The 13,327-nt window shown below is 36.9% G+C and overlaps 1 protein-coding gene and 1 long non-coding RNA gene across 2 annotated transcripts in view; both read right to left on the bottom strand.

The window, feature by feature from the left end:
* The window catches only part of LOC126814463 (centriolin), a 61,238-nt gene extending 59,682 nt beyond the window's left edge, over positions 1 to 1,556 (bottom strand). Inside the window, exon 1 of the mRNA XM_050539614.2 lies at positions 1,464 to 1,556. The gene's annotated coding sequence lies outside the window, so the exon portion shown is untranslated. The remainder of the gene's footprint in view (positions 1 to 1,463) is intronic.
* A 6,626-nt stretch (positions 1,557 to 8,182) lies between these two features.
* On the bottom strand, positions 8,183 to 9,831 carry LOC126825199 (uncharacterized). Its single transcript, XR_007681841.2, has 3 exons — positions 9,672 to 9,831; positions 8,707 to 8,844; positions 8,183 to 8,486 (listed from the first exon to the last, which is right to left on the bottom strand). It is a non-coding gene; the product is annotated as an uncharacterized LOC126825199 (long non-coding RNA).
* Between the last annotated feature and the right edge of the window lie 3,496 nt (positions 9,832 to 13,327).

Here is a 13,327-nt window from a genome sequence, read left to right as displayed (position 1 = left end):
AATAAATTATATGATTTGATAAAAACCCAACTGCTATGCGAAATTTCTGTACATTTTAAAATGGCTGCTGAACCAGAATTAGAACACGCATGTGATTTCGCGTCACCTCAAAAATACAGAAAAACTGTTTAGTAAGATAAGATTCAGATTTCAGTGTGCCACTCTTCACTTCTTGTAACATAATTTATTTCCATGCAAACTGTGATATTAATGTATGTGTTGAAAATTTTGCAATTGAACCTAATTTTACTTGCACAAAGCCTCAAATAGTGCATCAATTGTAGCCATGGACAAGACAGGACATGGGTACAATATTGCAGCTAGCCTACATCATACTCATAGGCTTGTATGTACATTGCTGGCAGACTCTGAGTAATATATTACATAGGATTGAAGTTTCGACTGCTGATGGTGTTATCACTATCATCTTAATAACTGTGTAAGGCTAATTGAATTGTCAATTTCGGCAGTAAGTAGTCAACCCTATGTGAATTGAGGCGGTGCCTCCAAAAAAGGTGATTATTTTCCATCCAACATACGTATTAAAGTTATTGTACATGCATATCTTGCCCTTAAAATTAAATAATTATATATTTACCACAGAAGTTGCAACTTTGGGATCTACACATACCGTACGTCAGTTAAAGTAACTAAGTCTCTAACTCAATATAATCCAAAGTCTTTGACATTGATAACACGAAATATTTGTCAATTTAAATCAACATTGATGGTGTGATTTTACCGGGAAAAGATGGGCTTCTGATATCCATAATTTAAGACACAATAAACATTTTACCATTGGTACCATAATGCGTTTCAGCACCATTTGTTACAAGGGATTCAAAAAACGAGGATAGACATATTGCACAAGTCATGTCAAATGGTGATCTCATTAAATACTATCGGTGTAAACTGGAATAACCAGACAAGAGATTGCCATTCGATTGAGACTGATTAGAATTTACAGTAAAAACAGAAACGATTGAATATATTGCATTATTTATAGGCTATTATTAGTATTATATATGCCTTGCAATCCATTTGTGCCAATTTCTAGATCCCAAATATTAGCGATTTAGCTCCTTTAAAACCAAATTTTTCAGTCTTTAGAATAAATATTTAACAATTTTAAAGCCATTATAATTAGGGTATTGCAGATCTGGCTAGTACTAGGCATGCCATCATAAATATACTATAAAATAGTCATAGTTTAATGTATTATTATTGCCAACATTAATGTTGGAAGTAACATTATGGCCGTAGTTTTATCATTTTAATTATCGCGACTTTGGAATCTAATTCAGTTAAAGGCAAATTTTTCAATTGTCAAGATCTAATATTTTTAGATGCCGTCGACTTAATTTCCTGTTTGCCAACACAGTTGGGTAAAGGTTGGAACTGAAGTAATATATGGCCGTAGTTTTATTATTTTAATTATTGCATTAAATATTATCTTTATTTACCTCCAAAAATATTAAATACACCCTGGAAATCCCCCCCGTGAACAACGAATACTTGCTTCAACTTGCGTTTTGTTCGCCATTCAGATTATACTTCACTAGGGTAAACATGTCAGGGCGCATGCGTGAACAGAAGTACTGTTCTGGGATAAGACCACTATTAAATTTCTTTCTTCACATTCCTTTTAGCAGTGGTTCTCGACCTTATTTTTTGCCAACTGCACACCTTAGAACACATGAAAAAATAGCGGCACACCTGGCTAAATATATAATGAAAAATATTTGAATTTTGCAAAATAAAAACATGGCAATTCATATACGGAATACAATCGTAGACACAGACTATTCAATCATAGACACATAATGTAGAATGACTCAAACTAAATAAAGAGCACATGAACTTACTTTATTGCAGTGTTTCGAATTTTGTCAAATAGCTGGCTTCTTTAGTGAAGAATTTTCTTAGTGTGCCGTTCAAAATTTCGCCGGACACTTAGGAAGATCTCGCGGCACACCTGCGGCACACCTTTGTGCCGCGGCACACTTGTCGAGAATCACCGCCTAATGTTGTGGCATGGACCTCATAATGTACTATCAGGTTGACCATCAACGTATCGGGTAAAGGTCCATGGTTGTGGTACATTTATCAGGGAATATTCGCTAGGCTGCTACAACCACTGAGAGGGATGACATCGGGGGCGGATTCAGGAATTTTTGCAGGAGGGGGTTTGCCAGGTTCCTGAGACAATGTAGGCCTATCCCCCCCCCTCCCGCATGGTCCCTATCGTCATTTTGGCGTATATACATACACACTGAGCTTTTTAAACAGAAAAATTCAAAACCGCGTTTGACGTCAATTTTTATTATGAATTAATACAATGGCATTGTGATTCAATTTCATGGATGCAAAGCATTAATTGTGATATCACATAATGTCTATATCATTATCTCGTGTTTTGAGTGCCCATCCTGTCCCACATCTGACGATAAAAGATAAAGCACACGACCGAGAAACTTTTCTCATAAAAAGTTAGACCCGCCCCTGGACATCGGTGCGAGTTAATTAGCTTACGATATAAAATTCTAAAACATTTCTATGAAGTAGGCTAGGCTGATCGGCCCCTATCTGGATAACAAGCCAGCAACAGTGAGACTTAGCCTATGTCCCCCTCCGCAATCCCAAAAATAAATAGATACTAATCAATTAATCAGATGGGGTTTAACGCCCACTCGATACAAACCAGGTCATTTCAGACTAACATATGGTTCAATTTTATTTCAACACTTTGCTTGTGCGCAGGGGTCTTTAGCAGTGGGAGGAAACCGGAAGACCCGGATAAAACCCACGAGGTTGGACAGGCGGTCCTACTCCTTGTCACGTACAACCGGGGAATCGAAACCACGCCAGTTGACTCAATGACAGACCTTATGATACAGCGCGCAATTTACTCCAATTCCGTAACCTTTAGTTAATTATTTCTGGGGTATCTTCTATTTCAGACATGTTGACAGGCTATATTGTGAAAATGATGATTGCATAAACGGTAGTGTTGAGAGAACCGACGAAGAGGCGGATTTCTACAGGAAATTATACGAATGTGCAAGAAATAAAGACAAAAAAAAAAAAAAATGCAATCAGAGAGCACGGCATATTGATGACGTGAAGACGTTAAAAGAGTGAAAGATCAAAGTTCAACTGTTGTGGGCCCCATTGTTAAAGCTCTGGTAGATAAAAGACTTAAATTCATCTAACCGACTAGTCCTGTAGATCACATGCCTGGATCCAACAAAAAGGCCAGAACCAGGAACACCAAGAGCAAGTTTAATGGTTATACAGTATGAATAACATTGGAATATATTCACCATGTACCAATATGGATAAATATACTACTTGTAAAATCATGCAGAGCTTAATCGCAATGGATACTAAACATAAGATTTTGAAAACACACAACCGTCGAGACAGAAGAACCCAACAAAATAACCGATTAACAAATTTCAACTAGCGGCTTAAACGAGGGTAAAAAAAAAACAAAGAAAGGGGGTAGAAAAGAAACGGCGATTTCAATTCCATGTGAATTTATCAGCAATAACATGACCGATATTCAAAAAATTCGAAGAGGCGATACAGAAAAACGTGTTGCAGAAATGAAGACGGTGGATGATGGTAGTCCAATGGGGTCTCCATTTATCATGAAATGCACCATTAAAGATGTTTTCACTGCGATTGAAGCGTTTTGCTGTGAAGATAGTTAAGGGAAATATGCCAAATAGCCTCCTCTAGGACTAGGGACAGATTTGAACTTGCAAACGAAATGCTAATAAATTAATAAAAAGAAAAAGCTACCAAAACCAATGATGTCTTGCTTGGCATGTACCACTCACCATGTAGGTCAACGGTCACAACCAATACTATAGCTAATATAAATGCATTATACCATGAAAGCTCCATAAAAATAGGTGCATAGAACTTTATGACCTCTGCTAGTTTTGATAATATATGATATTGACGTTTCACCTCTCTTTAAACTTCTGTTAAGGCACGGATTAATTAATTCAATATGTCCTTAACAAGCTACATAATTATGATCTGTGCACACCTTCCTCTTTACTTCAAAGGTATATGCACAGGTCAGTAAGCATGTCGTGACGAGATAAAAGAGACAATTGCATGTATGGCCATATGTCTTATCTATCGTCCGAGGGTATATTGAGGAGTTTACTGACAGTTAGGCGGTCGACTAAAGAGGACCACAGACGGGTGGAGAAGAGAGGCTTGGGCGAGTGCATGGACTCACCCGAGTTCAGCCGCTGCCTTGGCATAGGGGCAGAATGGTGGATTTAATATAGTTATATGTGTTCCGATGTAGTTTAGTTCCAGTATAGTCTAGTTTCTGTAGTATTGATGTAGTAATGTTATATTCTGTTCCTATGTAAATAAACCATATATGTACGAAACTGATCTCTGTTATACTAAGATAGTGTTACAAATATCGAAGATAAACATTCCTCGCTTTAAAAGATAACATCAGTAAAACAGATGAAAAAGTCCCTAAAGGAAATCTCAAAATTATTAAGAAAGTCCAACACTGTCCCGCTACCTAATTTATTACACTTTCTTCAAACTTTACCAACTATATATTTTAAACCTCTACAAATAAATAAGCAGAACGCCGTACACCGGCAAAAATAGAAAAGTACCACATAAATTTGTAACTCTACAAAGAAACAAAGCAAAAATAGAAAAGTACCACATAAATTTGTAACTCTACAATTAACAATTTGGATGAAATGTTTTAGATTTGATTGAATTAGATAAACAGTTTATTTTTAAAATGTGTATTAAGAAATATATTAAATATTTTGTTTACATAAGCATTACTAGACTCGAAAGAGATAATCCACATTGATTTCGGACAAAACCAGCGGCTGCCAGGCAGGATACGCCCACATTTTTGAGAGATGGATAGAGAACAAGCTAAAAAGAAAGTGATTTTTCCTACAATCAAGGGCCATAATTCATGAAGTTACAATTCGATATGCGCAAATATCGAAAGGAACCACGATCTTTGGGTTATAAACATGCATTTCAAGTTTCATCAAAATCGGATTAAAATTGTAACCTCTACAGGGTCCACAACCTTGATATACCATATTTTTACACCTTTCGCGTACAAGCGGCGGCCACTTTGTCCGGCAGTTTTGGTTTGATTTTCAGGAAATTTGAACTCAACCTTTATTATGGTGTTACGGTGATATATTCAAACGATTTTTAAAATAAGTGTGACCTTCAGAGGGACCACAAGCTAAAAGAGGCGATTTTTCGTATAATCAGGGGCCATAATTCATAAAGTTACGATCCGATATGCGACAATATCGAAAGGAACCAAGATATTTAGGTTATAAACATGCATTTCAAGTTTTATCAAAATCGAATTAAAATTGCGACCTCTACAGGGTCCACAACCTTGACATATACATGTACCATATTTTTACACTATTCGCATACAAGCGGCGGCCATTTTGTCCGGCAATTTTGGTCCTATTTTCACCAAGATCTTTAGGTTATAAACATGCTTTTCAAGTTTCATCAAAATCGAATTAAAATTGTGACCCATACAGGGTCCACAACCTTGATTTACCCTATTTTTACACTATTCGCGTACAAACGGCGGCCATTTTGTCCGGCAATTTTGGTCCGATTTTTCCCAAATTCGAACTCAACCTTCCTTAGGGTGTAACGGTGATATAATAATACGTTTTTTTAAATCGGATAAAAATTATGACCTATATAGGGTCCACAAGCTAAAAACACGATTTTTCGTATAATCAGGGGCCATAATTCAGAAAGTTATGATCCGATATGCGACAATATCGAAAGGAACCAAGATCTTTAGGTTACAAACATGCATTTCAAGTTTCATCAAAATCGAATTAAAATTCTGACCCATACAGGGTCAACAACCTTGATTTACCATATTTTTACACTATTCGCGTACAAACGGCGGCCATTTTGTCCGGCAATTTTGGTCCGATTTTCACGAAATTCGAACTCAACCTTCCTTAAGGTGTAATAATACGGTTTTATAAATCAGATAAAAATTATGACCTCTATAGGGTCCACAAGCTAAAAACGCGATTTTTCGTACATCCAGGGGCCATAATTCAGGAAGTTACGGTCCGATATGCACGAATATCGAAAGGAACTGAGATCTTTGGGTAATAAACTTACATGTCAAGTTTCAACAAAATCAGATAAAAATTGTGACCTATATAGGTGATTTTTCGTACAAACCATGAAGTTTTGATCCGATACATGCCAATATCGAAAGCAGCCGAGATCTTTTGGAGATAAACCTATATTTCAAGTAACGTCAAAATCGGACAAGAATTGTGACCTGTAGAGAGTCCACAAACAAATTGTGGACGGACGCATGTCCGGACGGACGGACGCATGTCCGGACGGACAGGGGCGACGACAATATACGTCCACATGAAAATGTGGGCGTATAATAAAATGTTGAATGGAGTTGACCGGATGTGCTATTTCAATCAGATATGAGAGAACTCTACTTAATATTAATTGGAAATTGATTTGTGTATTATTTTAGAATTGTTTGATCCGACGTGTTATTTCAGTTAGATATGATGCTTTGTTAACTCAGATTAGTTTCTTTTACCTATGGGGATAAAATCTTAATTGCTCCTAAGGTGTAGTAGAGAGATACTCAGTAAAACACCAAATTAATTTAAATTAGCCGTTTCATTTTTTACTCAAATCAAAAAGTTCTAGTTATTTTAAAATGTTTTATTTATTTTTATTTTAAAGAAATATATTATTACTCGAGAAAATCAACGATATAGAATTTCGTTTCAACTATAGCACACTTTTAAAAAGCAGGTGGTAACGCGGAAAGTAAGTTTTGGGGATATAAAACATTAATTTAAAAATGAAGGACATTACTCCCGGTAGCTGAACATGTAACCAAAAGGTTGGCACGTGCGCGCTGCGCTGTATCATACGGTCTGTCATTGAGTCAACTGGAGGGGTTTCCATTCCCCGGTTGTACGTGACAAGGAGTAGGGTCGCCTGTCCAACCTCGTGGGTTTTCTCCAGGTCCTCCGGTTTCCTCCCACTGCTAAAGACCCCTACGCGCAAGCGAATGATTGAAATAAAATTGAACCATGTGTTAGTCCCGAAATGACCTAGTTTGTGTTGAGTGGACGTTAAACCCTCTATCTCTCTCTCTTTGTGTAACCAAAAGCTCTCCAAATGAGAAGGAACTTGGGCCCATATTTCAGAGATGAGAAGAAGGAACAAAATCATATCGGTTCTATCTTCACCTAATTTCTAGCCGAGTCCCAGTTCTCTTATCGCGGCCCCTTGCGCAATTAAAAAGAATTTGTGATACAAACTAACGCCCAATTCCTTTCGTGGCAATACATCGTGGGGAGGGGGGCATTACAGATTACTGACTTCATTTTTGAGACAGGTTGGCTTGTGGTTAGATCAAGTAACCAGCAGCTTGATTTACTTTGGAGTTTGCTGTTTTTGTGAATTGTATCTGACTGCAACCTCTCCAAACATTTGTCGATAGCTTCGTTGAAAAATTGTCCTGGTTTCCTGTTGCCATTCCGAGTGAAATGTGTTATGCGTAATTTTTCCAATAATTTTAATTTTAGCTTTTCATTGTTATAATGGTTTCTCGGAATTATATCCTTATCCCGCTTCTGCCACAATGCCGTTTATATTTGCAACTTTAATGGACATATCAGAAAAATAATCTGCCAAAAACGTTCTGTGCGAAGATTGTGACCCTCGAATTGATTTAAATGAGAATCGTTGTGGATGATTTAGGGGAGATTGTAATTGCATGTTTGGTATTTTTCTGAAACTCGTTTTAAAATTAGTTTATTAATTTTATTTTAGATATCAAATTAGACGTACATTGAAAGGGGTTTTATATACACAGTATAACCAGTGCAAAATAAAGAATACAATACGTCGTTACACGAAAGAGCATACACATGGGACATATATCACCACCTAATAATCAACCGTTAGATTATCGACAGCTAAATAGACTAATGGATTTGTTTTCATCTCCTATGCTACAATGCTGTCTAAAATAAGCATAACATGCCCTTGTTACCCAAATATATAATCATTGTTCAGAACAAAACATTTGCATCAAACTATATACAACAAGTTTCAAACGATAATTGTTTCAATATCTTTTATTTTTGCCATTTATTTCGATACCGTCACCACTAGATCAACGTCACGTCATGGAAAACAATGATGGTCATTTGACCATCCAGAAGCACATATCAATCATTCCTTTCATTGCTTCTTAATATGGTTTTGAGTTTGTCGGTGACGATGATGAAAGCGGTGATGGCGAGGGTGTAGTCGAGTTCGGTATTGGCGATCGTCCTGAGCAAGTTTTCCCATAACTTGAATGACCACATACCTTCTGTTTCGGGATAGTGGTGCCATATCTTCTTCTGCGATGCTGGAGACAGCTGAAAGGTACAGAAAATGAAAATTTATGATATTACTTCCTTTGCTATTCTCTACAAAAAACTCAAATGGATCTTATTAGGAATGCACCACACAGTTTTCAGTATAATTATAGTTCGTACATTATTTTCCATTTGTCTTACATAAAGGATGTCAGATCATTTGATTGAACATAATGGGTGAAGGTACATGGTGGAGTGCAAAATATCAAAACTAACTTACCATCGCTGATTGATCTCAGCAATTGACCAGAATTCGATCTTTCCTCAGACATTGCTTTGAATGGGGCAGCTAATACTGCCTGGCAGCATAATAAAACTACCATGATGAGGGTAATGGTGATCTTTTGGGAATTCATTTCTGGAAAAGAATCATTAATTTAGTATTTAGAATTATCATTTTAATCTGTTTTTTCGTTTTGATTTTTAGAATCTTTCCTCAAAATATTTTTAACCGTACACATTTGTTCCATATACATAGTTTGTAATACCGGTTACAAATGATCAACGAAAACAAAACAAAGGTGTATTACAAATCCTCACATTTTGTTCAGAACATTTACCAAATATTTTACCAACATAGAGATACGTTTTAAAGGACTATAATACATTAAGGATACATTCACTTTCCGTTTATATAGAGACAATCCACTTTTATTAAAATAATTTAACAGTCCAAGTCCAAAAAACGATAACCATGGTTATCGGAATTAACACAAAACAAAACCGTACGTTATATGCCCATTTGAATAAACAATAATAAAATCCCCGAAAAACATGTAACGGTAATATGATGTTTTAAGGTACATGTATTTTCCCACAATACTATTACAACGGATTTAGTAAAATACTGAAGGAAAGACATACGCACAATAAACTAGAAAACCCTTTACGAAATACATGAACACTAGCAAGATAAAGGATGAACACTGTAAATGATAATGAGATAACCATCAAATCAAGTGAATGTATATAGTAACTAACAGTGCAACATCTTTTGCGCATAACCTTTGGAACGATATACAGTATAGGTACCAACGAACAGGAATATCAAAGATAAAACCCATCTGAAATTTTGGACCTTTAAATCCTACGTTATCAATGGTAATACATAAAATTCTACTTGTTTTATGAACTCAACAACAAACTGCATTTTTTGATAAAAGAAAAAAAAGAGCATTGCCTTACCTGTATGCTTTAGTACCTTGCGGTTCTGGATAGGTACGGTATGGCGGACGTCGAGGTGGCTCGGGACTTCGAGTCGATCAGCTGTTTGTGGCGACTGATAATTGTGCTTGGTCGCTCTGTCTTTTATGTAGTTGGTCGCCGGAAGACCGTCATGCTCTCTTGCGGACATTTAATTCATTCACAGCCCTTTCACCCATTCATAATGCACAACGTTCCGGATCATTGCAAGAAATTCTGTCAATGAAACGCGCAGATATGACATCACGCCACAAGAATCAGGTCACCAATGCCCTTATATAGACCAGGTATTACATACTGCATTTTGATTTGCCAAGACCGTAATGTTTTTCTGGGACACTGGACGAGGGGCTTCGGTGAAGGACATTGAGCCGCAAATCAGCTGATTCCTTTACCGTATTGGAATGAATAAACACCATATTTACCTTCTTTTATTCCAAAATCATAAGTTATAAACACCATGATATAATATACGAATGTATATGTATGTAACTATTTACCAAAATTGTCGATGTTTCATTTCGGTCAATCAGTCATGGTTTTTGGACATTTCGGTTTTTTAAAAAAACGTATATTATTCTCAAATGTCAAATTCTATGGTCGTTTTCTGACCGTGTTCAGATGTATGTACAGAATGCTGAACCACTGGCAGATAGAAATCAACGGCATTCTTCAGACCTTTTTCAGCTGCAGTTAACTTTATGATCGAACTTGTATTATTGCGTTCAATGAACGTGAGTGTGGATTAATACCAGAATGCCCCTAAAGGCCCGGTCCCAGTGGCCGATGGACACAAAACGTATGCAAAAAGGACACAGCGGACGAACAAACTTTCGGGGTGGCTCCATCCGTTTTCATCCGCTCCAGAAATGGACAAAATTGACGAAAACAGAACGGAATAGAACGATCGTGGGACGTATGTAGCGGGGATGTTAAATGGATGTTCATCGGAAGCCTAGCGGATGAAAGCGGATGGAAGTGGATGACAGCTCCGGCAAACTCCAGACATCCTTCAATATACCAGATACATCCCAGATACAAACGCTTTGTCCGTTTTGAAAACTTTATATACGAGATGCATACGCTTACATCCTTTCTATTTCCGCGCTACTAACGATGTATAGACGTTCCATGTACCTTATCTTTCATCCCTCTTTCCGTTTTCAGCTGGAGCGGATGTGAGTTGCGAGGATGCCCAGAGGATGCAGAGAGAATACAGTGGACGTTTAACGGATGATAACGGACATGGAACGTTTGGTGTTCGTATATTTCGCGCATTTACATCGTACACGGCAGAAAGTTCATCCGTTATAAAAGTTTTGTGCAGCTCAAAACTTTTTGCGCGGATGAAATCAAAGTGAAAGGATGCTCGATGGATAGAGCGTATGAAACACGTATGCAATGAGTACACAACGGATGCATGGCGTTTTCAAACGCAGGGCACGTTTTTTCCCCGTTTTACACCCTCTTTGCATCCGTAAGTGCAGTGGGACCGGGTCTTAAGATAAGGGTTGGATGTATCACAAAATGTTCAAACGCATTATGTTTTCTGTGGCCACTTGGTCCCCTTAAAACGAACATGGCACCAGGTTTGCTCTCCGATGAATTTTTATACCTGGATTCTTAATATCCAAACTGGCCACCAAAAATTCTACTTAAATGACTTGCTGTGCGATAATATGCTAATATGTGATATATCATTTCATAGGTTGCTTAGACTGCTGAATCGAGTTTATGGTGTATCGAGTGACCGATTTTCATAGAAATTTGTACCAATAATGTAGCAAAAACAATTAATTTCAGTTCACAAAACAGGTACAATGACAAATAATATCATCAGTCGCATGTGCATGTGATATATAATATAGTATAGATACTGAAAATCAAAACGAAAAAAAAGGAACGAAAAAAAAGGCTAATGTGATATCATTTCATGTACTTTTTTTTTAGATCACCATTACCTTCATTATGGTCATTTTATTCAGCAATGTCTGAGGAAAGATCGAATTCTGGGAATTTGCTGAGATCAATCAGTGATGATAAGTTAGTTTTGATATTTTGCACTTCACATGTACCTTCACTCATTAAGTACAATGAAATGATCTGACTTTCTTTATGTAAGACAAATGGAAAAAAAATGTAGGAACTATAATTGTACTGAAAACTGTGTGGTGCATTCCAAATAAGACCCAGTGGATGTTTTTTTGTAGAGAATAGCAAAGGAAGTAATATTTCATAAATTTTCATTTTCTGTACCGTTCAGCTGTCTCCAGCATCGTGGATGAAGATATGGCACCACTGTCCCGTAACAGAAGATATGTGGTCATTCAAGTTATGGGAAAACTTGCTCAGGAAGATCGCCAATACCGAACTCGACTACACCCTCGACATCACCGCTTTCATCAACGTCACCGACAAACTCAAAACCATATTAAGAAGCAATGAAAGAAATGACTGATATGTGCTTCTGGTCATCATTGTTTTCCATGGCGTGAAGTTGATCTAGTGGTGACGGTATCGAAATAAATGGCAAAAATAAAAGATATTGAAACAATTATCGTTTGAAACGTGTTGTATATAGTTTGATGCCAATGTGTTGTTCTGGACAATGATGTTTATCTTTGGGTAACAAGGGCATGTTATGCTAATGTTAGACAGCATTGTAGCATAGGAGATGAAAACAAATCCGTCAGTCTAATTAGTTGTCGATGATCGAACAGTTGATTAGGTGGCGATATATGTTCCATTAGTATGCCCTTTCGTGTAACCAGGTGTTGTATTCTTTATTTTACACTAGTTATAGAACCACTTTCAATGTACGGCTAATTTGATGTATACAACAATAATAATAAACTAATTATAAAACAAGTTTCGGACTTGTAATATTGAGCTAAACGAAAAAATACGAAGAAATGGCAAATATGAAAAATACCAAAACATGCAATTACAATCTCTCCTAAATCATCCACAACAATTCTCAAGTAAATCAATTCGAGGGTCACAATCTTCGCACAGATTATTTTTTCTGATATAACCATTAAAGTTGCAAATATAAATGGCAGAGTGACAGAAGCGGGATAAGGATATAATTCTGAGAAATTATTATATACAATGAAAAGCTAAACCTAGAATTATTGGAACAATTACGCATTACACATTTTGTGGCAACCGGATTAACAGATTTGTAACTTCTTGGAAACCAGGACAATTTGTCATCGAAGTGGTAACCGGATTAACAGATTTGTAACTTCTTGGAAACCAGGACAATTTGTCATCGAAGGTAACGACAAATGTTTAGAGAGGTTGCAATCAGAGCCAGTTTACAAAAACAGCAAAAACCAAAGTAAATCAAGCTGCTGGTTAGGTGACCCCCCACAAGCCAACTTGTAATGCTTCTCCGCATGCACAGCACTGATGTATTGTTACCAAAGGAAGAGTGCACCACAGAGTTTTCACTTTCGATCGGACACAAGTCAAAATACTCAAAAAGATTCATGGTCTTTAGGTGGTATTTTGTACCACAAATTCTTTCTAAATCGTAATTATCTATCTTTTAAAAGTTGACCGACGTGCCACAATAGGTATAACATTCTAGGCCCGATGTTTGTTGCTAGAAATCAACCTCGTCCCACAATAAA

Source organism: Patella vulgata, chromosome 1 (assembly GCF_932274485.2).
Source record: "Patella vulgata chromosome 1, xgPatVulg1.2, whole genome shotgun sequence".
In the NCBI taxonomy this organism is placed as follows: Eukaryota; Metazoa; Mollusca; class Gastropoda; family Patellidae; genus Patella; species Patella vulgata.
Note: the sequence above shows the minus strand (reverse complement) of the source record. Positions and strands in the feature narration are given on the sequence as shown.